We start from the raw sequence: 27,793 nt of genomic DNA, 5'->3' as shown, positions 1-27,793 counted from the left end.
GCTATTTTCAAATAAAAAAACATTCTCATGTCGACATTAAGGCCATAAACCTGTGATGGACAGTCACAAGTACACGTTGCCTCATTTTAAGGGGTCACGAGCCAAAAAAAGTTCAGAAAACCACCTCTTTAAATGACTGGTATTACAAAATGATTTGATTTTTATAGAGTTTTATTTGATTTTTCCATTCTTCGAAAAATATACAGTACCCGTCAAAAGTTTGGACACACTTTCTCATTGAAGTGAATGGGAAGATGTGTCCAAAGTTTTGACTGGTGCTGTATATTTTAGAGGAAATACTGCATCTATCTTCTGTAAATATCAGAAAATAGCACTCTGGAATAGAATACTTTTATTTCATATTCAAATTAGCTGAAGGATAAAAAAAATACAGTCATAGAAAACTTTATAAAGTGCAAACAGCAAAGCATTTTCATACAACAAATTCAGTTCCATGACAACTATCTTGTAATCTGAAGAAAAGAAGTAAACAGAAGTGTCATCTGGAGTCATATTAGCTAAGTTTTGGTCCAAATGTAAAGTGCATTTTAACTGAATTTGAAGAAAATTGGTAAAAGAAAATGTGAAATAATGCACGTTTCCATCCACAACTGTTGTGCAAATATTAGGAGTTGGTCTCATTGCATTGCATATAATTAAAAGAGACACAGTTGAACCTTAAATGTTGGACGCCATGTGATGGAAATATGGCCTTTGTTTGTTTTATGTTTGACTTTCTCCTCTTCGCCTGCAGCTTTCTTTGTCTTTTCACTGGAAGCTTTAGTGGTTGGTCACATGCTTCATGTACGTCATGATTTATTATCTAAGTCTGTTGTGGATACATTTTTTTTTATTGATACATCAAATTTTCCACATTTCCACAGTTTTTTTTTATGCGCAAATTGAAAACAGGTGAATGGAAACGTGCTGAGAGTCAGTATATATTATATAAAGAACAGATGGTCCATTAGAAAACTCATGGAGGGTTTGATCACGTGCTTATTTAGGAAATAATGTGAGGTTTGTTTTCAACTGTTGAAACAGTGTAATAAAATAACATTCTTTAACACAAAGGGAAAACCATATGGAAGATCATAAGGGCCAAATAAAAAAGTATATATTCTAGTTCTCATACTAATCTCAGAATACTGAGACTTATGTAAGAAATCTAAAAATAAATGATAAAATACTGAATTCAGACAAAGTAATAGTTGATTCTGAGAAACAAGAAGTTAAAGAATTCTGAGAAAATGTCCAGTAAGAAGAATTTTAATTCTGAGAATAAAGTCTAAGTAATTAGTAAAGTCTTTCTAAGCATTCAGATTTTTTTTTTTTTTTTTCTTTTGGTTGAGATTATCAAGATTAAAATTTAAAAATGTTCTTTTTTTTTCACATGGCCCTTATCCTCATCCGTACACAACAGATCAAAAAGATAGAAAATAAAGATTATTGGATCAATTTTGCATTATTGAGTCTTCATATCAATAAAAAAGTGTTGTTTTAAAACAAAAGCAGGACAACCTCAAGATTAAAGAGCCAAGTAATGAAAATAAAGTCACAGATTTGAATCCTTAAATTCAGCTGGGAAGATTAATTTAGACCACAAGCCACAAAAAAACATATTTTCTCTGACTTACCACTACCAGTGGTATTGAGCCGTGCAGACAGTTTCAGTTTTATGTGTTAAGGTTCTGAGATAACTCTGATGACATGAAACTGTCTCTGAAACTTCTGCTGCCACACAAACACAAGAGAAGTGAATTGGATTTCATGGATGAATGAGGTGTCCAGAAATGACACCTGATTAACTCGAAAGCAACAGATATTTCCAGAAACAAGAACTAAAGCAAGTATTTTTATTGTCTTGTGCAGCACTTTGCTATATAAATAAAGCTTATTATCATCATTATTTTTCCTCTTCTTTACACGTTCTGCTAACTGAATGTGCTGCACTAAAGGAGTGTTTTTGTCCATTTAAGGGTAAAATAACACAATATTAAATCAAAAGCACAAATTAGTCATTTGTGTGTCAGTTTTTTTATTTTCTCCACAACACCTACCGGTTCTGTTACAGTAGCTACCAGTGGAGGTGAGTGAGAAAACCTCTTTTTGTGATTTGGGTGAACTGACCCTTTAATCACAAATTATAAGTGCTCTGTGCACAAATAGGAAAGAGTGAAGGTCACGAAATGGTAAAAAAAAAAATACAAATGTTAAAGTGCATGGTTATCGACAAACCCTGGATAAGAGTAATAAGTGCAATTGAAGGAAGTAATTGTGCCGTAAGTTGCAGGTTGTTGTTGTTTCAAAATAAAGGTGTCATGCTGTAATTCTGATGATACACAGAAAAGTGTTCAGTCCGATAGCGACGGAAGATGCAGTAGATGATGGTGCTGTAGAGCCACACTGAGACAGTCGTGTCTTTGCAGTTTTTTTTTAGGGCTGATGAACTTTATTCCAGGTTTCATTTGAAAGCGAGAGTTGGTCCTCACATTATATCACAACCCCTGTAAGAAGAGAAGAAAACAGAGGTTATTACATCATTTCTCAGCAAATCACTCTAAACTCAACAGTCATCATTAACAACCAGAACAACTGCAGAACTCTGGTTTCACTGCCTGTATATAAAGATGGACGTCATGACAGCTGCCACAAAAGTGAAGCCAAAACATCTGGATCGTCCCCCTGGTGGCTGCTGGCTGCATTACAGGTCATAAGTCCCGCCCCCTCCATGTTAGCGGATGGGACATGAGCCAAACTACAAACTCAAAGTACATGTCAAATAAATTTTAGTTCTTATCATGCTGATGTTTGTCCATGTGCTAATTTTTCTAATAAGTCTATTTTTAATTAGTTATTTGATGATATAAAAAGGGGGTGACAGCTGCCCGACTCTACTGCACAGACTCTGGCTCCAAATGACATCATACGAGCAAGATGGCTGCTCCCAGACCAGAGATACTTTGGCTCCACTTTAACATGGCAGCAGGAAGTGGCGATGCATCATCCATATTTATATAAAGTCGAAGGCTCACATGCAGATTAAAAACAGTTGCTGCCAAACAGTTAAACACGCTGTTTGTTTGCAAATGCTGGGAAATGTTGCCTGTGTCTTATCATTTCAGCTCTTTATCAGTTTTATATGTGTTTTCATGCCTCACGCCACCTCTAATATCTTGTTGTTGTTTTTAAAACAATAAAAAATTAATGATTCACCAGCCTCTGTGGGCAGATTGATGAGATCCTACACGTGTGTTTACTTTTCAAATAATGGGATCTACTTGCCAAACCAACTCCCACACTGCTGCTGCCAATCAGTTATGGGGCCGTAAACATCCGTGTTTCGAGCACTAACCTTGACCATGGTCGCTGCTAACAGCATGTGAGAAACGTACTTCTGTCTCGTCAGCTTCTCGACATGTTATGGGTGTGCTGCACACATGACTGTAAATCAACACTGCTTCGATGTTTAATCTGCTCTTGTCTTTACGGCGTTTGTGGACAGATTGTACTACAGCGTAGTTGTATTTGGCGTGGTCTTGTTTAACATGTGCTTCCACCAAGGCGTGTACCCAGTAATCCGGCTGGTATGAAGAATTAATCCAAACAGTAATTAGAAAGCAGGAATAAGAGGAACAAAAACAAACACAGACATTTAGCATAAAGCCCTATCATATGGTGCAACATGCTGCATTTTACCCCATAAATTGTGATTATGGATTGAAATGAATTATATGTCTGAGAGTGGATTTTGTGTCAAGAACAGAAGACAAAGAGTTAAGAGTCATTAATATGATTAAAAACTATTTTAACATTCTATTAAGTGCAGTTTTGACTATTTGTAGATGCAAAAATGTCTAAACTGAGCTATAATTTGTTAGAAAGTAAAGTTTCTTGGATGTCTAGATTACATATAACTGCATTTCAACTGACTTTATTTCAATCATGACTAAATTTCAAGTCTTTGGAAGGAATTACTGTACATGAAAATAAAGTCAGTGAAATGCTGCTGAACTAACAACTACTGTACTGTGTATGTACCAAGATATAAAAACTTTTAGTTTCTAATCAAATTAAGCTGGATATCTTTTCATCTGCAAACAAGTGCTTGTGCTTGTGAAACTTGTGCAAAAGTTTTGTGCATAAAAGCATTTTTTGTTGCATAATGCACTAAACCAAAGGTGAATTTGGCTCCAAGTATTACAAATGAATATGATAATGATCAACAGTATATTAGAATATACATTTTACTCCTGCTGTGGACTGTGAGCAAGTAATCCATTGCATTACTTGCATTGCATTAAATGCATGTGGTGTGAAAAGCAGTTCTTTATATTACTATGAAATGTGCTGCATGCAGTTCCTTAAATTGTACGCCCAGTGTGGTGACCTCAGGTAAGCACCACACTGGGCGTATCATGCACGATCAAACAGATAAGACACCGAGTTGAAAGAACACGTGACTCTCTTCTTCCTTTAGTAAAAAAACACAGAATCAACAAGTCCAACAAACAAAACAAAAACAAGACAGTAAAATAAGTTGTTTGTCGTTGCTTTTTCTGACCCGGCGCCCCTATTCTGAGGAGCATGTTGTTGTTTGTCAGAGGATCATGGTCACAGTTTAAAGAAAACAACGTTGACTGCCAAACATTTGTACATCCAACCATCCACCTACATCTTTGTCCAAAGCGGTTTCATTACATAATACTATACTTCTGCTTTTTCCTCAACAGCCATAATTCTCATAGCTGCATGTGATCCATGTCATATGATGCCTGGTTTTGACTACATAATATCAGCCTGATAATTCCCCTTCCCATCAGAAGTGGGGCGTCAGGAATGAAAATGAACGTGGAGCAGGTTTTATCCCGTGTAAATAACACAGCATCCGGGACGCCTCACGACACGCGGACAGCATTTATTTGTTTTCTCTCTCAAAGCTAATTTGACTAACGTTTTTTTCCGTGCACAACTGTAAACATCATAAAAGAGGAATCAGTTTGAAAGCAGAATTACATAAGTGACTTTACCGATCACCTGTCTCGAGACAACCAGCTATTATTGGTCAGGGCCCAACACATAGTCCACCACGTCTCTTGGCTAAGTCATGGCAGCAATTTATAAGTCTGAGGTCACTTAATCTGACAGAGTGATGATGCTGGAAGGCAAATATACTGTATAATGTAGTCTGATCCTGGTGTTTTGGCTGGGATTCAGACCAAAAACAACAGGACTTTACAACTCATGCGGTAAACAGTAGAAATACAGCGTTTACAAAAGTAATTACAAAGTGCATGTAAGTGGTCAATGCAGCACTTGCCAGATGAAATCTCTTGCATCAAAAGTTGGGCCAAGTTCAACTTTTTTTTTTTTTTTTTTTTGCTGGACAAGTCTCTGCATTTGCTTCCCCATTCTGCCAACAGACTGGCTCCATTCAAATGAATGACAGCGCTGTGTTTTTTTCATGCAGGGCTCAACTCGGTCTGAACGCAACTTTAGGCAGTTGAACAAACAACAAGCGCTCTTTGGTTTTTCTCGGTGTTTCCCCAAAATAAACGGTTATACTTCATCTTTCCCCAGTGTGGTTTACATCAACCATATCAGATTGAACAGCCTCTAACTAGGTGCCCTTGAAAAACAAGCTTAATGCCTCATCACTCATTGGAGCTGCTTTGTGAACAACAGTAGTCTGTATTTGCTATGTGGGCTTGACTGTGAATCAAAAAAAAATGCCCCGAAAGAAGCAGACATACTCAGCAAAACTCTTCACTGTCTAAATATAGGTTAAAAGGACATGAGATGACAGCCAATAATTCACACAGTGGTCTTTAACTTGTTGTGCAATCCTAATTACTCCTGATGTGATGCCTTGTATTTAGAGAGCATGTTGTCATCCAGCTATTCGGAGCCTTGATCCTGATCCTCTCTCAGCTGTCGGGCTCCTGCTGCACAGACAGCTGCAGTGACACAACGGGGGAGATTAAAAAAAAAAAAAAAAAAGGAGTGCTTCTTGAAAACCTGGATAATAATCAGAGTGACTAAGAAGTGGTGTAATCATGATTATTTTCTTTGGATAGACTTGTGTCAACAGGTCCTTACAAGGACTTTGAATGATTAGATACACGAATTAGGATGTTTTGGGAAGACATTGAAGAGTTCTCATTTCCTTTGAGTGGTTAGTTTTGAATATCATTAAACGTCATTACAGTACTTTAATTGAACAGTAATTTGTTATAATATTTTTTTGAATACAGCTAAATATTGCATGTTTATTAAAGCCTTAAATGCATTTTGTCTAGCGTGCTACAGCTCTTTTCCTGAGCACAAAGGGGTCTGTTTTGCAGATGCATACTTTGTATTTTTGCATCTTTCACTCTTTAAGCTAATGGTTTGAAAAACAGGCCTGAATTAACATTTAAAATGAGAGGCTGGGTATCTTGGACTGTAGCATTATAATATTGCAAAAATAACGATGATGGCACTTACATGGGGAATTCCTCTGATAAACAGGAAGTGATGGGTTGTAGTAGCACTCAGACGTAATCATTAGAGAAATCAGGGAAGTGGGCAACACGTTGGAAACATCAAAAGCCACTGTGGAAACATCACAGCAATGAGTGCTTAGCAACAGAGATGGAGACAAATGCAAAAACACAATAACAAGCTAATTATAAAGATGTGTTTTATAGCCTTTCATAATTATTAACATCTATTTAACCTTCTCTTCCTCTCTCTCTCTTTTTCTTTTATTCAGTTTATATTGACTTACAGGAAGAGACACACCTACGATAATAACAAGTGTTGACACAGCCGAGCCTTTTCAGGCCACAGCTGCAGCATTCTCAGTTGCATTCAGTCAAATTTATCTTGTACCAAGGTCAGAATAGGTCATCAATTTAGTCTTGGTAGCAGTTTTCACAGGCTTTTTAAAACTGACAGCGATATTTAGGTACTTTCCTCTCCACCGAAAAAAAACCACTACAGCTGACATGGGCCAATAACCAAGACAGTCGCTCCGCCTCGACGCTTCAGACTCAAATATATATATATATATATATATATATATATATATATATATGTATATATATAGCTGACCTGTTTCATCTCGAGCTAGATTTCTGGGGGGGATTATGCATATTTCAAGATTTATAAAAAAAAAATATGGCATGTTTTTCAGTTATGATTTTGTTATTTTAATTTAACTGCACTAATTTTGCATGCTTCATATCATTATTATTATTATGACAGTGGACCAGAGGTTGAGCTCCTGGGATGAGCATGTACATGAACTTTTGGGACTTGATAATTGGGATCTTGAATGAACACACAATTTTTAATTTCCTACTAAATGTTGTACAGTTTTGATTATTTCACATGAGAGATTTCAATCTTTGTGTTTCTGTTGTTTCTTTTTCTGACTGTTTTGAAGTAAGTAGGGCCCAGCTGGAAAAAGGTGATGTTACGTACATGTGTGAGTGCTAAACACATTCAAATAATTTTGTTTTAAACTTTATATTATTATAAAGATGTAAATATTTAACATTACAGAGCAACATTTATGATTTGATACCAAGTTGTCATGGGCTTTGAGGTAAGATTAAAAAAAGGGAAATCTTCAGTTTCCTAAATTAAGTTATACAAAGTTTAATATTTCAGAAATGCTGTATATATTCATGTTGGCCAAGCCAACACTGAATTGATCTACTTATAAGTATTTTGCTTGTATCCAAAGCCTGATAAATCTTATTCTTCTGTGCCATAGACCTCCATTGTTGACCAAAAATGATTAAAAACCATAGACTATAAAAAAAAAATGGACATAGTCACTGTGATGTCACCCATTGGTTTGTGGACTGCCATTTTGAAGCCTTGAGCCTTGATTGTGGTTTTAACTGTCACCATCTTTGATTTTTGGAGCCAGGAGTGACCATATTTTGACGAGAGGGTGGAGCTAACCCTAGCGCTAGCTGCTAGCTTGGTTAGCACAGTGCATTTACAGTCTGCGGTGAACTGTGATAATGCTAATGCTAATTTTCGCTAGCAAAAAAACTGGCCTAAAACCATTAAAACAAAATGTATTTAGCAGAAAAACTGAACATCCGACCCCTTAGAGGGTCTTTTATCACAACCAAACACTGAACAAGACTATTTTAGGCAACCAAAATGTTACAATGAACTTTCATGAACTGAAAACACACTGTGAAATAGCAGCAGCAGCTACGCCTATACTCTGTGAATCTTGGGGTTACGCCATGGTTATGTTACATAATCAACATTGTCACTGTGGTAGCAAGCGACAATGTAGCCACTCCCTAAGGCATACACTGCTTTATCATTTATTTCATTTAAATGGGACCATAATTTACAAAATGAACATCATGCTGTATTGAAGAAGACTTGAAACTAGCGATTGAGACCATAAACTCATCAGACTTCCATAAAATCTGACATCTTTTTGCAACCAGTGGTCACCCACTGCTTCCCATTAGAAAGAATGCAGGTCTCAGACACTTCTGCATTGGCTACCCGCTTGTTAAAAGCATGTCAGTGAGTCACAATGTTGAACTGGGTGAAATGTTCCTTGGCCACAAAGGTCATGGTTGCAGTAATTTATTTAGAAATGACAGTGGCTCCAAAGACAAATAACAGCATCATGTTTTTAATCAGCAGTTTTCTTGTATAGCAGAATCTCTGTACTGAAGTTCTCTGGTAGATTTACTATGTAGTACAAAGTCAAGGGGTTGTGATATGTAGCAGAACAGGCTAGCGAAGCGCTGTAAACAGAACCGTGTTCCTGCACACGCTCAGTGGAATCTGCCTTACACAGAACTACTCTCTGGAGACTGAAAATGTGATTTCAGTTTTTAGTCTTTGGAGCCGTTTCTAAACAAATTAACGTGACCATAATCTTTGGGAAGAAGAAACATGTCACCCAGTGCAGCGGAGTGGCTAGTTGACATGTTTTTAACTGTTTTTGGACAACAATGGAGGTCTACGGCACAGAGGATTAAGACATATCAGGCTTTGGATGCATGCTTGTAAATAGATGAGCTCATTATTGGTTTGGCTCTGCACATGAGAACACTTTTTGTTATGTATTCGTTTAGTACAAAATTATTTTACTACCTCGGCTATGTAATGTTTTTAAAATGTCTGATTGGGTTTCTTTCAAGCCACCTGTGCACATAGTGTTTTAATTACAAGGGTCATAAAAAATAAAACAAAACAAACAAATAAAAAAACCCAACAATTAATTGTTTCCTGATGGCAAACTGAATTTGTTGAAAGATGAGTCACTTCCTTAAAGTGATAAGATACCAGTATACTTGTGAAGGAAAAGACGTGGGTGAGTGAGCATTCCTTCATTGTTTCAACCAATCACACACACACACACACAAATGTGAATGCCTGCATACATACTTTGGTTTCAGGTGAAGTTAAGTCCTGCATGTAAACAATGCTTGAACTGTGTGTTACATGCACTCTGGGCTGATGTGTTCTCCTCTCAAGCTGCTGTTTGCCTTCACTGTCAGCTGATGTTGTTTATCTCGGCGCTGCTGACTTGCTCATGAGGCTCTTCCTCCAGAGAAATGCGTGGGAATATTATTGTTACTTGGGATCTGCTTGACTGCCAGTAACCTCACTGTCCTGTCGCCTCACGTTGCACTCGCTTCACTACTACACACACACACATACACACACACACCTTCCTGTGTATCCAAAACAAAAGGAAAAAACTGGAAAAACCAATCTCTGGGTGTCTCTAATAAAGAGAGCAGGTTGGATCTTGACTTGTCAGACGCTAACAGCATTTGCATTGCCAGCTGTTGGCTGGTTGGCTTTCTATTGTCTTTGTCAGGGCAGTGCTTCAAAGCCTACCTTCCTATTCAAAACAGGGACAAAGGCCAAGGCTGAAGAGTTCTAATGATTCGCAGCTGAAACAAATGCTCTCGCTATTCCTGTTTAACCATCTGTGCCTCAAATAGCCTCCAACAAACACACAATCCCCTTTACATCATAACCAGGAAATCAAATCGCAGCAGTACACAGCCTTATTCATGAATGTGGGTTAAAGTAGAACGCAATGTTCCCAGGACTTTTTTTTTTTTTTTTTTTCTTATCCTGGCTGTCTGGACTGATGCCCACCCTATCCTCATTCTTCCCATTCCTCCCAAGCACAGCCACAAAACTGCTCCTCTCCCTGTGCTTTGTGTTAAAGTTCTGCAACAAAAAATGCTGATTGCAGTAGGATAAGGGCGAAAAAAGTAGAGACAGAGACGATGAGAGAGAGAATGAAAGGTGGAGCTGCAGGCTGACAGGCGTTTACAGGTATATGACTTTGCCAAAGACAAGCCTGCTCTTGTGAGTTTGCTTTGAAATACATCATTGGGTAAATTTGCTTTAGGAGGAAGCAAACACAGTCAGCTGATGGATGAGCTGGGGAAAAATAGACAGACAGAGAGAGTAAACAGCCTAGTCGACACGTTTTAAATGACATCTAGCTTTAGCAGTTTATGGAAAAAATGAGAGAGAAACTGGGAAACACACATGTGGAGGTAAAAGGGAACAGAAACATGTCGTCAACGGTAATATGGTTCAAAGTTTGTGCTTTTCGTGGCTCGGAAAAGCAGATGATCGTGACAATAGGGAGTAAAGGTCACAAAACAGGAAGTGGACCTCTGTGCTTAGACAATGATGGGAAGTTTCGTTAATTAATTTTTGTTCTGAGATGATACCGCAGGGCCAGCAGGAACAAGTATGAGAATGAGTCAGAATTCAATCTGGTTAGATTTTGCTTAGCCAAATGGAACGTAAAGACCTAAAACAGCAGAAAAGACAGACCACACAGCTGTGAAGGCATACAGATCGAAACAGATATCACTTAGTCATGATGTCATCCATTTCCTGTTTAGACTGTGTCCGACTGTGTGATTTGGCGGATTTTCCACAGATGGCTGACCCGATATACTGATGACTTGGATTTTAATTAGAATCAGGTTGGAGTTCACATGGACGCCACATGACTCATCCTAAAACAGCCAATGACAAATCACCTTTAAAGAGATACTTCACTCAAAACTCCCTCCAAGCCCTGTGCTGTACTTCAGAGAGGACAGAGACTGTGGTACGATTGAAATTCACGACAATGTATTTAAAAAGTTTTCACGGTGGAATAAAAGTCGAAATGGCAAAACAAACTTTTCAAACGACTCTTGCAGAAAAAACTACTTCTCCACTGTCTGACTAATAATGATCTTTTTGGTCAAACCTTGTCAAGTTCACGTACAGGTGAGGTGAGCTGGCACAATTAGAGAGCCCGCCTCCTGCTCTTCTATTGGTCAGATCTGCTCTGTCCAAGCTCACTCATTGGCTGGTCTGACGCTGCATAGTTTAAGGTTTAAGCAGGGATTTTCACTCCTTTTTACCACAATGAACTATTGTTTTTCCTTTTTTTTAACTTTTTTTTTTTATTGTGGAATATAGTTATTTTTATCTATTATTTCATTTTAGTGGTATTTATTTCCTATGAAACACTGAAATTAACTTTGGTTGGATGGAACACTGTAATTTCCATGACTTTATGGATGAATAAATTGATCCATGAACCTTAAAGAGAACTGAAAGGAGATTGAATCAGGTGGAATTAAATAGCAGCCTTGAGTCTGATGTTTATAGAGATTTAGACCAATCAGTGAGCCAGAGGTGGCGTCCCTTGGCTAGCCTAATTGTGAGATATAGGATAGAGCAGCTCTGACCAATAAAAGAGCCGGATGTGACTGCTAGCAGGTTTGACAGTGGTGCGTGTGAACACTGAGATGAAAGCAGTGTATTTAGTCATATATAGTAAAGAGGATATGACTGTTCTATGAGGCAATCGGAGAGGAATTTTACAATGGACGCTGTAACTGTCCTTTACACTTCCTGTCCTTCTTGTTAGGAGAGAAGCATAATGGTTGATGATCAGTATGATGACATTTGAGCTGGCTGCTCCTCAGCTACATCAGCTGATGGAGGCACTCATTCACTCTCTCTGGCTTCCACACTTTTATTTTGGTTGTATTTGGGTTTTCTTTTAGTTGCTTTTCATTTACGTTAAATAAACCTATTTAAAGTTACAACTCATAGCCCACATGGTCTTCCCCTCCTTCGTCCAACCTCGAGCAGGGTGTGAGGAATCATGATTCAGTTTCAGAATGACACCCGCCTGGTATAATTTACACATGTGGTTTGGCAAAGGAGGAGGGGTACAGGAAATACCGCGGTTAGAGTTGTAAACATAAACTGCAGGAGCTATCATGGCAAGAGTGCAAACAACAAGTTGTGAAATAAGACAGCGTTTAATCAAATATTTCACAGTCATTAACATCTGTCACTGTCCTTACAGTCCACTCTGCTACAGCCAAGCAGCATCTCCTCTTGTCTGTTGCTAGATTCTTCACTCTACAGTTATAAAACAAGAATATAAATAAACAATATTCCCTGAACGAGAGGTCAATCCCACCGTTCTCGATTTCATAAGTTTCGGTCTGACTGCACCATTAGTAACTAAATTTCAATAATGTACACACAGCAGAGGTCATCACAGGTCAAACATTTGAATCCAATCCAAGACAGAATGATGGAAAACAGGCCCGCCATGCATTAACACGTTTTTTTTAAAAATAAAGGAAAAAAGACTTGATATGAAAGGGGAAACACGGATAATTAGACCAAATCCAAAATTTGGTCGACCTGAATAGACTCAAATAGACACTGGCAGCAACATGACGCCTCAAAAATTACCGAGCAACTATGGTTGAAAACACTTCCAATGTACTGTATGTCAAGTTTCCTGCACTTCACAGCTCACACACTCCATATGCCTCAAAAAATTCTCTTTTGATGTTTAAAATGAATCATATGATCAAAGCTCATACCAAGTATGAAAGTGAATATGATTTGGACCCGGGCCAGGTCTTTGTCACTAGGAAACAAGTGCACAGGTGAAGGAGTATTAGTATAGTACAGTATGTAGTATAGGAGTATTTTGATATATAAATTGTGTGGCTTTCGTGCAGGAGTTTTTATTCTGAAGAATTGTGCAGTAGTCTTGTTACTGTTGCTGCTGCTGTAGGAAAACAAGCTAAATATTTCTGATCATGTCCTCTGTTCTCCATGAAGAAACCAACCTGTAACAGCCACCGTTAAAGTCTAGAAGAGCTGAGTGTTTCAAATTATAAAGATTGGTTTTTGGGTGGGATATCACTCTAACACAGCTGCTCTTATCACCAAGGACTGAAACTTGTGTAGGTGTGTCGCTCTTTAAAACTGCAATATGAAACTGAGCTCTGTCTCTTTAAGGAGCGTGGGCGAGCAGTGAAAGAATGCAGAGAGAGAGCCAAACACTGCCTTTTAAAAGAGATGTGTATTTCCCCCGTCCACAGACTCCTGCGTCGGGACCTTTAATGAAGTTTGATATTTGCGTGGGAGGCAATGGCAAAAGTTCGCCAGTATTTCACTCAAAACACCGAAGGTGTGAGATTTTTTTCAGGTGTGGGGGTGGAAAAAGCACAGACTTACAGGAAAGCTGTCAGATAAACATGCTTTTCTGGATATGACTTGAGGTTATGACAAGGAAATTACTGGAACTTAAGAAAACAAGAGACCATAGAGAGGCAAAATATGTTTAAACAGGTAAACAAAGCATCTTAAATTGGTTTTATTTACATGTTAGCAGCCTGAGGTGCACTCCTTATTCTTGAGACATGGTTTGGAAGGAACCCCTGATATTTGATGGGTGTTATCCACCCAGCCACAAAAATGATCTTTAAAAAAAACAGCCAGAGGGAGAAACTGTTCTTCCAAAAACCAAGAGGACTCATTTGCATTCCTACACAAGGTCATGTGCAAGAAAATGATTTATTTTCCATAATTTTGGTACCAGATGCCCTGGTGTATTGGCAGACTCGGATCCTGTACTTATGGTTCTCAGGGTTTGGATCTGTTTCATGACATTAGTTGAAAGCTTGTCTACCTTCCTCTTCCTCTCTCTCCTCTAAAGACTATCTAGTAACTTCTATAATTCCTCTGTAATTAAGATGCAGTAACATTAAACCAGAGAGCATGATCAAGAGAAAACATACTTTCAGCGTGGAGGAGTGCATACAGAAACTCCTCCAGGGAAACACAACATTGTTCCTGCTCTCTTGCGGAGCCCCTTCAGGGTCCAGTGAAAGGGCTCTCTGCATTCCTTTGCACTAAGCGCTTGTTTATCTGAACTCACAGGAGGCATGGCTGGATGTTAGTGAAGCCTGACAACACTTCGGATCACTGAGCTAATGCAACGCAGTTCATGTGCACTCCAGGCCCCCTGCATGTGACCACCTGAGCTTGTCGGGTGAAGTCCAGGGTAAAGACACCTGAGATTTGTCATCACACCTGCAGGGTCAGGACTCTGCTTGTGTTATCCTTACAGATCAGATTTTAGATTTTCAGTAGGGGAAGAAAATATCTGCACACGAGTTTTGATTCCTGCATTAGCCACATTACAATAAACCCAAATTGAAGAGTGCAAAAGTGAAAAAGCAGTTGGAGCAAATTGTAAGCTGTAAGTACAAGTTGAAGTTTGATGATCTCGAAATTGTTTAAGTAATTATTGAGCAACATGAACACTAGCTTATAGCTGAATTCTATAATCAGCATGCTATCATCCCCATAATGACGTTCATGAGATATTGATGTTTGGCAGGTATACTGTAATGTTCTCCATCTTAGTTTAGGGTATTAGCATGTTACCATTTGCTAATTAGCTAAAACCCAAAGTACAGCTCAGGTTGATGGGAATGTCATTCATTTGAAAAGTTAAGGGATCACCAAAGTTATTTCAATTCATCCTCTTGAGAACATGAATATCAATACTAGTTTCAATGGCAAACCATCATACAGATGTTGATATTTCACTGGAAATGTGGATCTGTGGATGGGAGCCATGAATGTCTGTAAAAGAATCCATTTATAGTTGTTAAGATATTTCAGACTGGTCCAAAGTGGTGAACCAACCAACTGACCCACATTGTCATCGCTAGAGCCACACTGTTAGCATGGTTAAAGATGCCAAATGCCTTCTCAAACACAACAATTTGCTGCTTTTTTTCTGTTTTACATCATAGTAAATTTAATCTCCTCGGATTTGAGACTGTTAGTCAGACATAACAAGCAAGTTGTGATGGGCATTTTCACTATTGTTTGGCATTTTATAGTCAAATCTAATAATTAGACTAAAACTAGACTGATATATCAGGCCAACATCTACATTACATTAAATGTCCAAATTCGGCCAACCATACTCCATCTCTACGATGATAAAAAAGTACAGTCAGCCTGCAATTAAAAGTTGCTGCACATTTTTGAATTAATTAGATTGTTCAGATACATTTTTGTAAATTAATCCTCATCTTTCCCAGATTTTCTCCCAGTCACAGAAATACAGGTGTGAAGGGTTTCCCTGCCTGAAGCGTTAACGTGCTTCTACCCTTGAAACAATCTGAATACAGTTTAGAGATTGTTTAATGATGGTTTAAATGGGATTTCAGGTTTGCCTTACACGTTTCTAGTATGCAAAATAGGGATTATGAGCTATGAAATATTAGCTCTCTGCAATTCAACAATTACAGTATCTGTTTACACAAACTCAGCCAGTCATTGTTGCTGTTCTGTATATAATAGACAAACAAGAGAAAGAAATAAGAAACAAGAAAAACAGGTCATTCTTTGTCACAAGACGCATGTGTGTAAATAAAGATATATAGGTTTGTGGAAATAAGGGAATCAACAATGAGGAATGCTTCTCCTCAACCTTGAGCGGATGTCCTTGCTCATGTGCTTTCATTGGTCTGAGAGGCCGGCTATCTCTATAATTAATCAGTGCACGTTACACCATATTCGCACATGGGACTGTTTTCTCAGGAGAGCTCCTTACCATCTGTCTCACGCCTATCATGTTTCATTGCCAGAACCTGATAGAGTTTCAGTCGTCGTCTATCTCCCCAAGACATACTGTCCAACCTGGATGTTTTTGTTTGCATAGAGGTTTGTTGACTTGCTGGATTCAAACCTCCAACACAGAATCTAAAAGTCACCCAGGATGTGGTATATCCAGTAGAGCTAAGGCAATGTAATGCAACTGGACTTGCATTAGATTCTTGAAGATGTGACGTCTGACAAAAGCCCCTTTTTGACCAAAAGGTTTCAGGAACTATGGAACCTAAGTGGTAAACAAGTTGAAGCAGCCACAGTGTGTGTTTGACCAATCAGTGTTGGTTGGCCCTGCAAACCAGGGATCAGGGACTTTTTTTTAAGCATCTGGGACTATCCTACAGGGACTAAATTTAGTTGAAATGCATGTTTACTCCCTGAATTCCCCAAAAGGTTCTTGGTCCCCTTGGAAAGTTCTCTTGGCAGAAATGCCATAAACAAAACAGGCACTTTCTGACAATGTGTCAGTATTTTCCGTAATCCATATTTTAACACTATCACAGGCCAAAGAGTTGTGAAAAAGTTGAAAAGAGTTGTGCAAAGAAGATTTTGGCAAAACGCTCATCCGAGTAGACAAGTGAAAAAGTACATGACAGGCAGGACTTTGCTTTACGTCAAAAAGGAGATTATCTGCTTTACAGCACAGAACAAAAGGGTCCTGACACCCTTTCGTAAGCTATACACCCATTCACACCTTGACCCGTGTGACTCTAATGACTCTCACAAGACAGCCAGGTGGACTAGTGACCCACGTGATGTGACCTCAATGACTCTTCAGGTGTAAACAACCCTACAGAGGTTAAACACCTTGGACTCCCTACCAGTCAGACTATGAAGATGCCTTTTGGTTGAGAAGTGAAACATCTTCAAGAATCTAAAGCAAGTCCTGTTGCCCTTGACTTGCCTCGACCTTCTGGATATAAAACACACCAGAGAATAAGTGGATTTAGGGGAAATGGTCTTCATTTCTATTTTATAAAATCAAATAAGAACTGATTGCAATAAAAATGCTGCTGGGAGAAAAGATAAAGCCACTGGAAACCCAAATCCACAATAGACTTCTAAGTATGTAATGTAGGGTCTTATACATAATGGTTAGTATCTAAATGTATTAGACATTAGTTTCAATCCAAATTCGAAATATTCTCATTTAAGTTTTTGCAAACTTTCCTAACATTGGGTTTCAATTAGGCGTGGTTATGCTCGGACATTTATTACGAAAATTACGCAATTAATTTCACCAATCAATCATAAACGATGTGCTGTGGTATACTTATTGTCTTATTTCTGTTTGCCGGAGTTTTTGTGTTATTTGTAGCGTTTCTGCATCTCGACCTAGTTCCTTTAGCTTAGCAGTTAGCAATGACTTCCCTCTCTCCCTCTAACTCTCCTGCTCTCTCTTGCTCAGTGTGTCTTATGTTTAGCTATTCACCTGCCTCCTTTAGTGCTAATAGTACATGTAATAAATGCAGTATATTTACCATGTTGGAGGCGAGGCTCAGTGAATTACAAGCATGGCTCCGCACCATGGAAACCCAGTCGTTAGCTACTGTAGTTAGCCAGTCCTCAGTAGCCGGTGCGGGTGTCAGTCAAAACGTGATCTGCCTCGCCTACACGGTCTTGAGAAATGGTCTAAACAGCAAATTAGCTGTTTTTTTTTTAAACCATGTTTTCTAATAGTTATCCATTATCTATTCTATCTATCCAGTTATCTATTCCAGAGGCTTTAAGTATGAGGGTCATTGTCTGTGGTCTGTCACTGACCTTTGACAGTTCGGTCAGTTTGCTTTGGACCTCTGGTCCTGGTATGAAGATATGGTTCAAATGATACACTACATCAGCCCATGATACCCTGATGTCAACAAAACTGATGACAATGAAAAATTTTAAAAATGTCCAATGTCTGACAAAAGCCCCTTTTTGATCAAATGTTTCAGGAACTATGGAACCTGAGTGGTAAACAAGTTGAAGCAGCCACAGTGTGTGTTTGACCAATCAGTGATGGTCGGCCCTGCCAACCCCACCCTTAAAATTCCCCTTACCTTTGGAAAGTACCACCCCTGGATCAGGGACTTTTTTTAAGCGTCTGGGACTATCCTGCAGGGACTAAATTCAGTCGAAACGCACGTTTACTCCCCGAGTTCCCCAAAAGGTTCTTGGTCCCCTTGGAAAGTTCTTTCGGCAGAAATGCCGTAAACAAAACAGTCACTTTCTGACAACGTGTCAGTATTTGCTGTATTTTAAAACTATCGCAGGCCAAAGAGTTGTGAAAAAGTTGAAACGAGTTGTGCAAAGAAGATTTTGGCAAAACCGAGTAGACAAGTGAAAAAGTAGATGACAGGCAGGACTTTGCTTTACGTCACAAAGGAGATTATCTGCTTTACAGCACAGAACCAGAAGCTTGCACACAACTTTTCTCATTCTTTATGTAGATTTGACCATCATCTCCAGTGGTAATATAATCATTATACTCACTAAGTTAACAACTGAGATCTGGGAATGCTGTAACATTGCTAAAAACAAGTCCAACAAGGAGAGGAACATGAACAGTTGTGTTTTAAACAAATCCCCCAGGCTAGCCAAACTAATTTGGAAGAGAAAATAAGTTTAAAGTTGTTGCCCAAACATTCATCACAGTTTACCAAAGATATATTAAGACAACTTTATACTGTGTTCCAGGATGGCACCCCATTCATTCCAATGAGGATTACTAATTAGGCGCATATTTGCCAAAAAGGTTTTTCAGACTTCCTTGAGCTTCCATGTAATTGTGCCCATAAATCATGTGCACTTAAGTCCAGATGGCTTCCTGTTGGCTACCCACACACATAATAGCATGAAAATAATTAACTAACTTGGCTCAAATTCTCATAATAAAAAGGTAATTTCAGGGTGTGTTCAGGTGTATATGATGCTAAAAAATGCATTAATTATTTTACAGTATTTGTTTTTCTGACTGTGGATATTACGCCAAAATTGTGCCAAAAATTGTGCTGACTCTAAGGGGTACTAGTTTACAGCCTTCCTGGTTCAAGCTTTGATCCAATGTAATTACCGTAGTTGTAGGCACAAAGTTTCTGTGTGCAATGAAGGATTTTTACTAAAATTTCATGTGCACTCACTTTGGGTTTTAACTCCAAATAAGGTAGTTAGATAATCTGGCATAACTGTTGGCATGTTTATATTGTGGCTGGTCCTCTGCTCATTCATTTCTTGTCCAGTCTTATCAGACTTCTTTTTTGGTGATTTCACAGAATTCCCAGAATTCCCTGATAATAGCAATTGCTTTGGTAAGTACAGTATCACCAAAACTGATGGAAATTATGTCCAAAACCAACAAACTAAGACCCAAGGCATAATAAACAAGAATTTGATTCAGTTTCAGGTTAGCTCACATTTATCGTCATTGTCCTTATCCTGATTGCTCATCAAATTGAAAGCAGGCAGAAAAGCGTAGACAAGAATCATTCCTTTTGCAAGGGGATGCAGATAGGCTCAAGTGAAATGTGGTCATAATTCAGAGAAACACAAAATGTAGCGTCACTTCAAGATCAAATGCACTCAGAACAGTTTGTCCTCGTAGAGGTCAGATAACCTATCAGACTTATCTGAGGAATCTGCTTTCAGTCAGCAGCGACTAAGGTCACAGGACAAACTGCAGTATAACATGATTGCTTTCGATTTATTATAGCGTAAAACATACATGTAGGATCAGAATAACAGTTCAACATTGGCAGCAGGTTTTTGTACCTCCATTTTTACTGAATACTGCATAAATTGAACAAATGTGGACTGTTATAAACAAGCTTTGTGTATTCTGAAATCCCAGAAATGTTATCCACAATACCATAGTTGGGTATCAAGTTTGCAAACAGTTCCAGTGGTCAGATATGAACACTTGTCTCTGATCATAAACTATTTAAATAGCCGAGCTGAATGGAGAATGATATCACTCCCTAGTGGGGTTATATTTGCTTCCTGTTTCCTTGAACCTGAAAGTATTTATCTTTTGTTTGTGTGGGTGTGAGAGTGTTGAGGGGGGTGGAGGGATATAGGATGAAGTGAAAAGAAGTGCTTACTCTACTCACGTGAAGTCACGTGGAGGAGGCTGTTGTTTACAGCCCATTTCCAACATGCACTTCAACTAGTAAATACTCTGTTGCAATCATGTGGGAGTTTATTTTCAATGTAAGACCCTCCAGCGATTTGTCAGACCAAGTAAGATTTTCAAAAATCTTCTGCCATGGTTCCAGCAGGAACATTAACAACATGTCATTTGTATTTATATTCTGATATATCTTAGTCCTGCAGCCGCCACGGTGACTCCAGCAGCTGTTTTACTGTTTGTTTGTGCCATCGAGCATCAATAAAACAACAAAAGCAGGAACCACATGTAAAGCACTTAATCTTCCTTTTGAAAGTACTTCTTTGATGGTTAATATGGTGTGCCTCTCTTGTTTCAAATTGAGCTTTTTGCATTGATGATCAAACTCGAGCTACGGGTATTAAGCCACTGTTTTCCGAAAAAATTAAAAAAAAACAAACTTCGAAACTTCAGCAGATTGAGTGACATCACTTACTGCTGATTCAAAGACATTTATGAAATCCTCAAAGACTTCTCTAGTGTGATTGTCTGGTATACCAGCCCAGAATCCCCAGTAGGGCCACAAAAAAATACTATTTTCATTATCAATTAATCTATTGACTATTTTGTCAATTAACTGATAAGTTGTTTGGTCTATAAAATGTCATAAAATGGTGAAAAGTGTTGATCACTGTTTCTGAAACCCAAAGGTGACGTCCTCAAATGTCTTCTTTTGTCCAAAGCCAACCAATATTCACATATGAGAAGCTGAAACAAGAGTATTATGGTATTTTTTCTTCAAAATGATTAATTTTCTATCAGCTGATCGACTAACTGCTGCAGCTATAATACCTAAAAATTACATCCATATTGGAGGGTTTCGCACCTCACAATTTACTTCGTAGCACCAACATTCAGGGCCCATGCAAGAAGTAGTGCGTCCTGTATGTAGCAAGGCAGAAAGTGTGTGTAGAGTTCATTTGACTCTAATGAAGGGGGCCAGAGTTGCTGTCTTACTGTTTACTTTTTTTGTAAACACAATGTTTTCCTTACCTAACATTGATCACACCATAACCATAGTATATCTGCAATACAGTAATACGGCACCTGAAGACATTGTAAAAAGCATGACTTTTCTTATACATTACCATTGGATGTAAAAAAAAATAAATAAATAAAAAATGTAATCCAGGGTTTTGCAGAATCCTACAAAATTGATGTCCTTGTCTGGTTATAGGGTCGGATTATAGACTGATTTGAGGATTATAGACATCAAAAGTGTTTAAACATCATCTGTCCTGTATTCATCTTTACACAAGTTACTTAAAATACATGGGTGGCACAAACAGCAAACAAATATCTATCATTTTTGTAGTCTGAGGCTGAATTTTGAACAATTTCTTTCTTGTGAGTGCTATAAGAAAAACTGGCCATCTGTTTGTAATGGTGGAGTCATGTGGGAACACATTCCATTCATTACCATTTTCTGCACACGAGTACAGAAATGTGAGCTTCCTCACTCAGATGACTGGGTTTTATTTTACTGACTTCCTAGTTCCTTGGCCAGGGAGGCCAGTGATCTCTGGGAACATTAATTAAGTGCATTATGCCAAATCAAGTCCTGGACAGAACATGCTGGTAAATAACATTCTTCCGATCAGCAGGTTAAGAAACACGTGTGTTATGCGCAGAAATCTGTCATACTGACTGAATTCATGTAAATGGATCTAAGCTCACTGTTGACGGAAGCAAATACAGAAATGCAAACAGCTCCTGTGCAAATAGACTCAGATCAGGTAGCGTATGGCCCGTGGTAAACATGCTGCATGCATTATGCACATTTCATGCAGCTGTACACCGGATAGCACCTGGCAGCTTGGTGCTCTTTCATTATTGTTCATTCAGTACACAAGTTAAACGCAACTGCTCAGGTGCTTCAGGTGCTTTTTTGAAAACATAGAAAAACAAACCCTAACACACAGGTGCTTTGTGTTCTGTCCACTGCAAAATCTGAGTGAACTTTTCTCTTGCTTAATATAAACAGCCATGCAAAAGGGACTTCAGACCTGTGTTGCACTGTTAAGGTGTGTTCTGCAGACAGGTAACTCATAGTGAAGCGTTTTTCAATTAAATTTATCTTATCTTTGGAAAGCCGAGACGAAAAACAAACATATATAACCAGGAAAAATAATAATCTTTGAAGCATGCCATTGATCTTATTAGTTAACTGACTCTGATCCATCATAATTGCCATCATAATAAGCCCACCACCAACGCAGTCATTTCTCAGACAGTTTCAGCCCGTGCTTTCCCTATTGATCTGATTTTACAGCCCTATTAAGCCTACGCTTCATTAAGAAAAAAAAAATTCCCATATCAGATTTAAGCCAACGGTTTCCTGTTATCACAACATGTTTGGCCTTGGGGCAGGGCGCAACAGTCATTCGGGGCCAAATGTGTAATAATGCAAATGTAAAGGCACCTTAGGCCAACTTGTATGATTACATACAAGTTAAAAATAAATTAGAATACATGATGAAACTGGTATCATGGTGAGTATCTCTTAATGCTCTCAAATCTATGAATCGGTCCCACTGACAATTACAACCCCCAGATGTATGTAGATATCAACAGAGTAATGAATCATTAACAGCTGAAACTTCCTACAATAAACTAATTAATGATTTATGCTATTATTGTTATTATTGTAAAGCAGTTATCAAAACAGAAGTGCTTCGATGTTTACTTGATCAACTGAAATGATAAAAATTAACTCCTAACACACTGGAGATCATTTGAGTTCATTATATTTACTTTTTTAGATTTTAGACATGATGAAACATAAGTGATCATTTAGGGGTTTTTAAGAATAACACTAGATTTTTTCTATATTTTCTTGTTGTCAACAAATCCCATAAAAAGACAAAAGCATCTCTGTACTTACTGACATCCCTACCTTGTTTGTGACTCTCAGACAAGGTTTTTTTTTTTAAGAAAAAGTTACCCAAACAGTGGAAAAAATTAATTTGTTTGGGACTATTTTCAGCTGTGGGTGAATACTTTTTTTGGTGCTCCAGTGAGTATTTACAGCAGCAGGTTGGTGTATGTGGTATTGACACAGAATAAACTCCAGTGTGTGTCTTCATGGTTGTTTTTGGAAAACATAGAGCTCTACGGAACAGAGGAATAAGATTAATTGTTGGTTTGAACTGTACATGAGATTTGTTTAATAAGAAAGTGCTAAACCTCTTTGGTTTTAAGGAATTTTAATTCTAATACAGAAGGATTTAGATACTAAAACACTGGATTAAACCATCAGCAGATACAAAATGTCACAAATATCAATAAAATACAGTTGAGCAGCATTCATGGCAGAATTTGAGTGGATTATATTTTCAAATAGTATTTTCTGTAGCAACCTTTTCTTTGTTTCTGTGAAGTGGCGAGCCAACGACGTAGGGATCAACACTTTACCAAACAGTCTTTTTTTCTGGTAATATGAAGGCGACAGGCTTGAGCTGGCAGGTCTCTTTGTGTCTTTGGTTATCAGCTGAGCGCTTATTTTGTCTGTGCTGTAATCCCCCCCCATCGTCATCTATGGGGGAGGATGAAAGACTTCAGCTCTGACCCAAATTCACAGAAAGGCCTTGAGAGACAAAACAAAAGCTGATAGAAAAGTCCCTAATTATCATTTTGTATAGATTTGTAGGTACGCTCTGTGGCCTGCGACAGGGGAACCACGCACTGAAAACAGTAATTTAATGTGCTTACTAAAACATTTATCAGCTGTAAGTCAGAGCCAGGACAACACAACAATATGTGCTGAGCTCAATTTAGTGATCTGGAGCAACAGGATAAAATCTGGTGCTGGAAGGTGAACTAGAAGCATTTGCCCCTCTACTTCCCAAGTGCCCCCGAGCAAGGCAACTCAGAACAGCAGGCTACTAAATGACCAACAATCAGTGTTTAACTGGGGACCTCCCAGGTGTGACTGTGTCTAACTGCATGAGTGTGGAGCAGAAGGTTTTAAATGTTCAGAGCATTTGAAGTCATGTTTACTTGTTTCCTTTTGTTTCTTCTGATCCAAGATTCCAGAAAATGTCTCATTGTAGAAAATGTCTCGTTGTAATTTGAACTTTAGTGTAATCCAAGTGTAATCAACCAACTGTGAAAAAACGACACTGTTATAATAAGGACAAGGGTTTCAGTGTTTTACAGGTAAGAGAGAAGTCATAAAATAACACTATTAAAATGAACTAAGGGAAAACCACAACCTGGACTGATACTTAAATTACAGACTTGAATTTAGCTTCATGGCGTTTACTCATGTCGCTCTCTCCTGACTAGATCCTTGCTTGTCTTGTATTAACTCCTGTGTGTGCGTCACTTTGGATAAAAGCATCTGCTAAATTAAATTGTGACGGTAATTTATGGAATTATGTGATTCTACCTTTGCTGCCAAAACATGTTGCTACCAAACCTCCATCCAATAATCAAGCTACCAAAGTTACATTTGTCTTGTCAATGAAACTTCAGTCGAGCCAGTGAAACTTGCAGTTGGGTTTAGCAAATTTTGACCACTTGTGGGTAACATAGTAGACTTCAAAACAAATTCCTAGTAATAAACTTTGTTAAATCATGTCTTATAGCTATCATATTAGCAATCCTATACATAATGTTGTAAATCAAACAAAGACAGAGCAACATGAACATCCCATTGGACCCCTCTTTCTCAACACGTTTCATTCTCTGCTTGGTTCTCCAACTTCTGAGAAAAAGTATCTGACTCTTTTTAGTGTGCCAAATATTTGCTCTTCACCAATCTTTGCTACTCTATTATTTCACACATAGCAGCTGAAACTGACGGTTTATTATAGGCGTGCTGGTGACAGCCAGAGGGACTCAACTAGATGGGCTATGAAACCAATAAATTAGCTCAATAAATGAGCAAAAATCTGCAAGGCTGCACAACATGATGTTGATTCTCAGTGGGATAAAAAAAAAAAAAAAAAAAAAATCACACTGCAGTGAGTCATTTGATCCCATGTCAAATAAAAATATTGCTTAGTGGAGCTGTAATGTTAGCCATAAATTTTCGTTTTTGTTTGCATTGCTATCTGATTTTCAAAAGCGGATTCTGAATGCTGTGTGATATGAAGAAAAACCAGTCACAAACATATGCATAACACAAGCGATGCGGAGAGATGGAGAGCAGGAAAACAATGTAGCCACAGGAAACAAGTGGAACAAACTAAACTTTTCAACCCTGATTTGAACCAAAGAAAACAAACCGTAGGTGTGATCACACCACGTATTAAAAGAATGTCATTTTCCATGTTCGATGTCTTTCATGTGGCTTGACAGTTGGTTTAATAAAATTAAGTATAAGACTGGAAACAACTACATTTTGCTGATAGGAGTGTTTTTAGCACAGTACATGGAAAAAACAAGTGTAGCCTGAGGTGAGAATCCTTTCATCATCTACATGTGAGTGTGATTGGGTCAAGTTAACAAGATCAAGTTAATCTTTTAACACAATTGGTCCCACTTAACTGTGATGAATGGATGCAGTTGAACAAACACTTTAATGATCAGACATCAGCAAGGACATAGAAACAGGTTTATGAGTTGATTGAAAAAAATAATTCTTGTTTGAGACTTGACCTACATGTATATGACCCGAACAATGTCCTTAATATATATGTAGACGGTTGATGTGCATTTTGTGATTAGTTGGGTTTTTCCCTTTCTGCTGATGTCTAGAAACTGGTTTGCTTTTGATACCATCTGTTATATGTCATTCTGTGTCTTGTTATTGTTTTTCTTGTGTGGGTGTACAATGTCCCAATACATAGTATGTCAAATGCAGTATGCCAAAAGTACCAGAATGTCCTACTACATCTGGGTGCAAGCCAGCATGATTTTCTGGCTATTTGGACTCACAATACTCTCCACAGCAGAAGATACGTCACATGGACTGAGCCACCGAGAGAACAGATCAATGATAATGCAGTGATGGGAGCTGCAATGACAGATGAAGTAATATGTCTCAATTGTATGCATACTGTATGCATACAGTACGTACTTTTGTAAGGCAGCTGCGGTACATAAAAAGTAAAAAGTTGAAGTGTGCAATTCTGAATGCAGCATATGTCTTTGTGTTCTAGGTGCAGCTCAGCTAACTGATGACTGACAGAGGGCACCTGTGTGGAGATGCAGGCTGGGTCTATATAGGTGGCTCCTTCCTCTGCCCACAATCTCTCTCAACCCCCCTAACACAAGACCCAACTCTTCGTTTGTTCCCTTATTTTATCCTTTTTGTCTTTTTGTAAATGAATGTATTCTTTTTTGCATCTAACCCAGTGTCGTGTCTTTCCTTATGTTGTGGCTTTCGAGGAGGTCGTAACACCATCCCACACACTGCTGACAAACGTTCACTTCTGTGAGAAACACTAACCCACAATTTACTGGTCAAACGGATCTACACTATATTGCCACGTAGGTAATGAATTCCATGCTTTCATTTTCTTCTGAGACTCTGGGGAAAACACTTTTCTAGGCCTGTGAAAAACCCTTAATTTTTGGATGACTTAATAGATTTCACAAAACTATTTTCTTTTTTAATGCTTTCCTTTGTTTGTTTCATTTTGTTTTAGTTTCGATTTTCAGCATCCATGGTGCTAGGAAACCCCCTGAACTTTCTCCGGGCACCCCGATTCTTGTGCACTGTGCAAAATTATTACGGTAAACCATTTGCCTTGTTATGTGTGAAAATGGTAAAGAAATGGTGAAAAAAAAGATACAGATATTTGTCAAGTAATGGATGGAGAAACATGTGTCACCTCAGATTTTATGCACTTGCTGGACCAACTTTCCACCATTTCATTTTCATTTACATTAATTCCAATGACAGTAACTGGCTATGACTAGACAACTAGATCAAGGAGAGGGGAATGAACATCATGAAACATCACAAACTCATCAGCCATCTCTTGAACAAAGAGTGCTAGTAACTGAGAAGCCCAGGGAAGTACCCTCAAGACCTAAAGGTACATTCCTGCTTGTGTTTCCACTTCATCCGAAAAACGATGAGTAACATCTGCTGTGTAGAGGTGGACAAGAAATGTTCACGGCTTGTTCTAATACTTATAAAACTGAAAACCAAAGCAGGCTTACTTTGTGAAGGCCATCCACAGGTTGTAGCAGCCTTGAGGCTTGTGTCTGACCAATCAGCAACACTCAGTACAGCAAACTCCACCATGACAGTTCTTCGGCCGTCGGAAAGTACTACTGTACCACCAAAGCAGGGACTTTTTGAGGGGCAGGAACCAAACTTGGACCCTTGGTTCTCTCGTAACTGTAGACACACGGGTAAAGCTGAGTTTTTTGGCTTCTGGGAAGTGAAAATGGTTAAATGATATTGTCTTCCGATAATTAACAGTAACAGTAATTGCTCCAGATTAGGAAAGACCCCATCTCTCCGTCTGATCAGTCACGTGGATGCCAAATCATAACCATTATTGAGTCAACACATTTGTTACTCATACTGCAGATATTTGCATGACCACCTAAATAAGTGTGGTTTTGCTTGGGTAGTAACTTTTGACTCCAAACACTGGGAGACACAGTCATTATTCATTTCCCAAGGGTCTGTGTTCAATTTTTGCTGACCAAGTGCTGATCGCAGCTTCAGAT

At 38.4% G+C, this 27,793-nt stretch overlaps 1 long non-coding RNA gene across 2 annotated transcripts; it reads right to left on the bottom strand.

Annotated features, from left to right (window-relative positions):
• Positions 1 to 335: 335 nt before the first annotated feature.
• On the bottom strand, positions 336 to 27,793 carry LOC137190844 (uncharacterized). Of its 2 annotated transcripts, none has more exons than XR_010930298.1 (3): positions 27,275 to 27,793; positions 6,487 to 6,594; positions 336 to 2,507 (listed from the first exon to the last, which is right to left on the bottom strand). It is a non-coding gene; the product is annotated as an uncharacterized lncRNA (long non-coding RNA). The 2 variants fall into 2 exon arrangements; XR_010930299.1 differs by lacking the exon at positions 27,275 to 27,793 and adding an exon at positions 9,421 to 18,417.

The sequence above is a fragment of the Thunnus thynnus genome, chromosome 10, assembly GCF_963924715.1.
Source record: "Thunnus thynnus chromosome 10, fThuThy2.1, whole genome shotgun sequence".
Lineage (NCBI taxonomy): Eukaryota > Metazoa > Chordata > Actinopteri > Scombriformes > Scombridae > Thunnus > Thunnus thynnus.
This window is presented reverse-complemented; position numbering and strand designations above follow the sequence as displayed.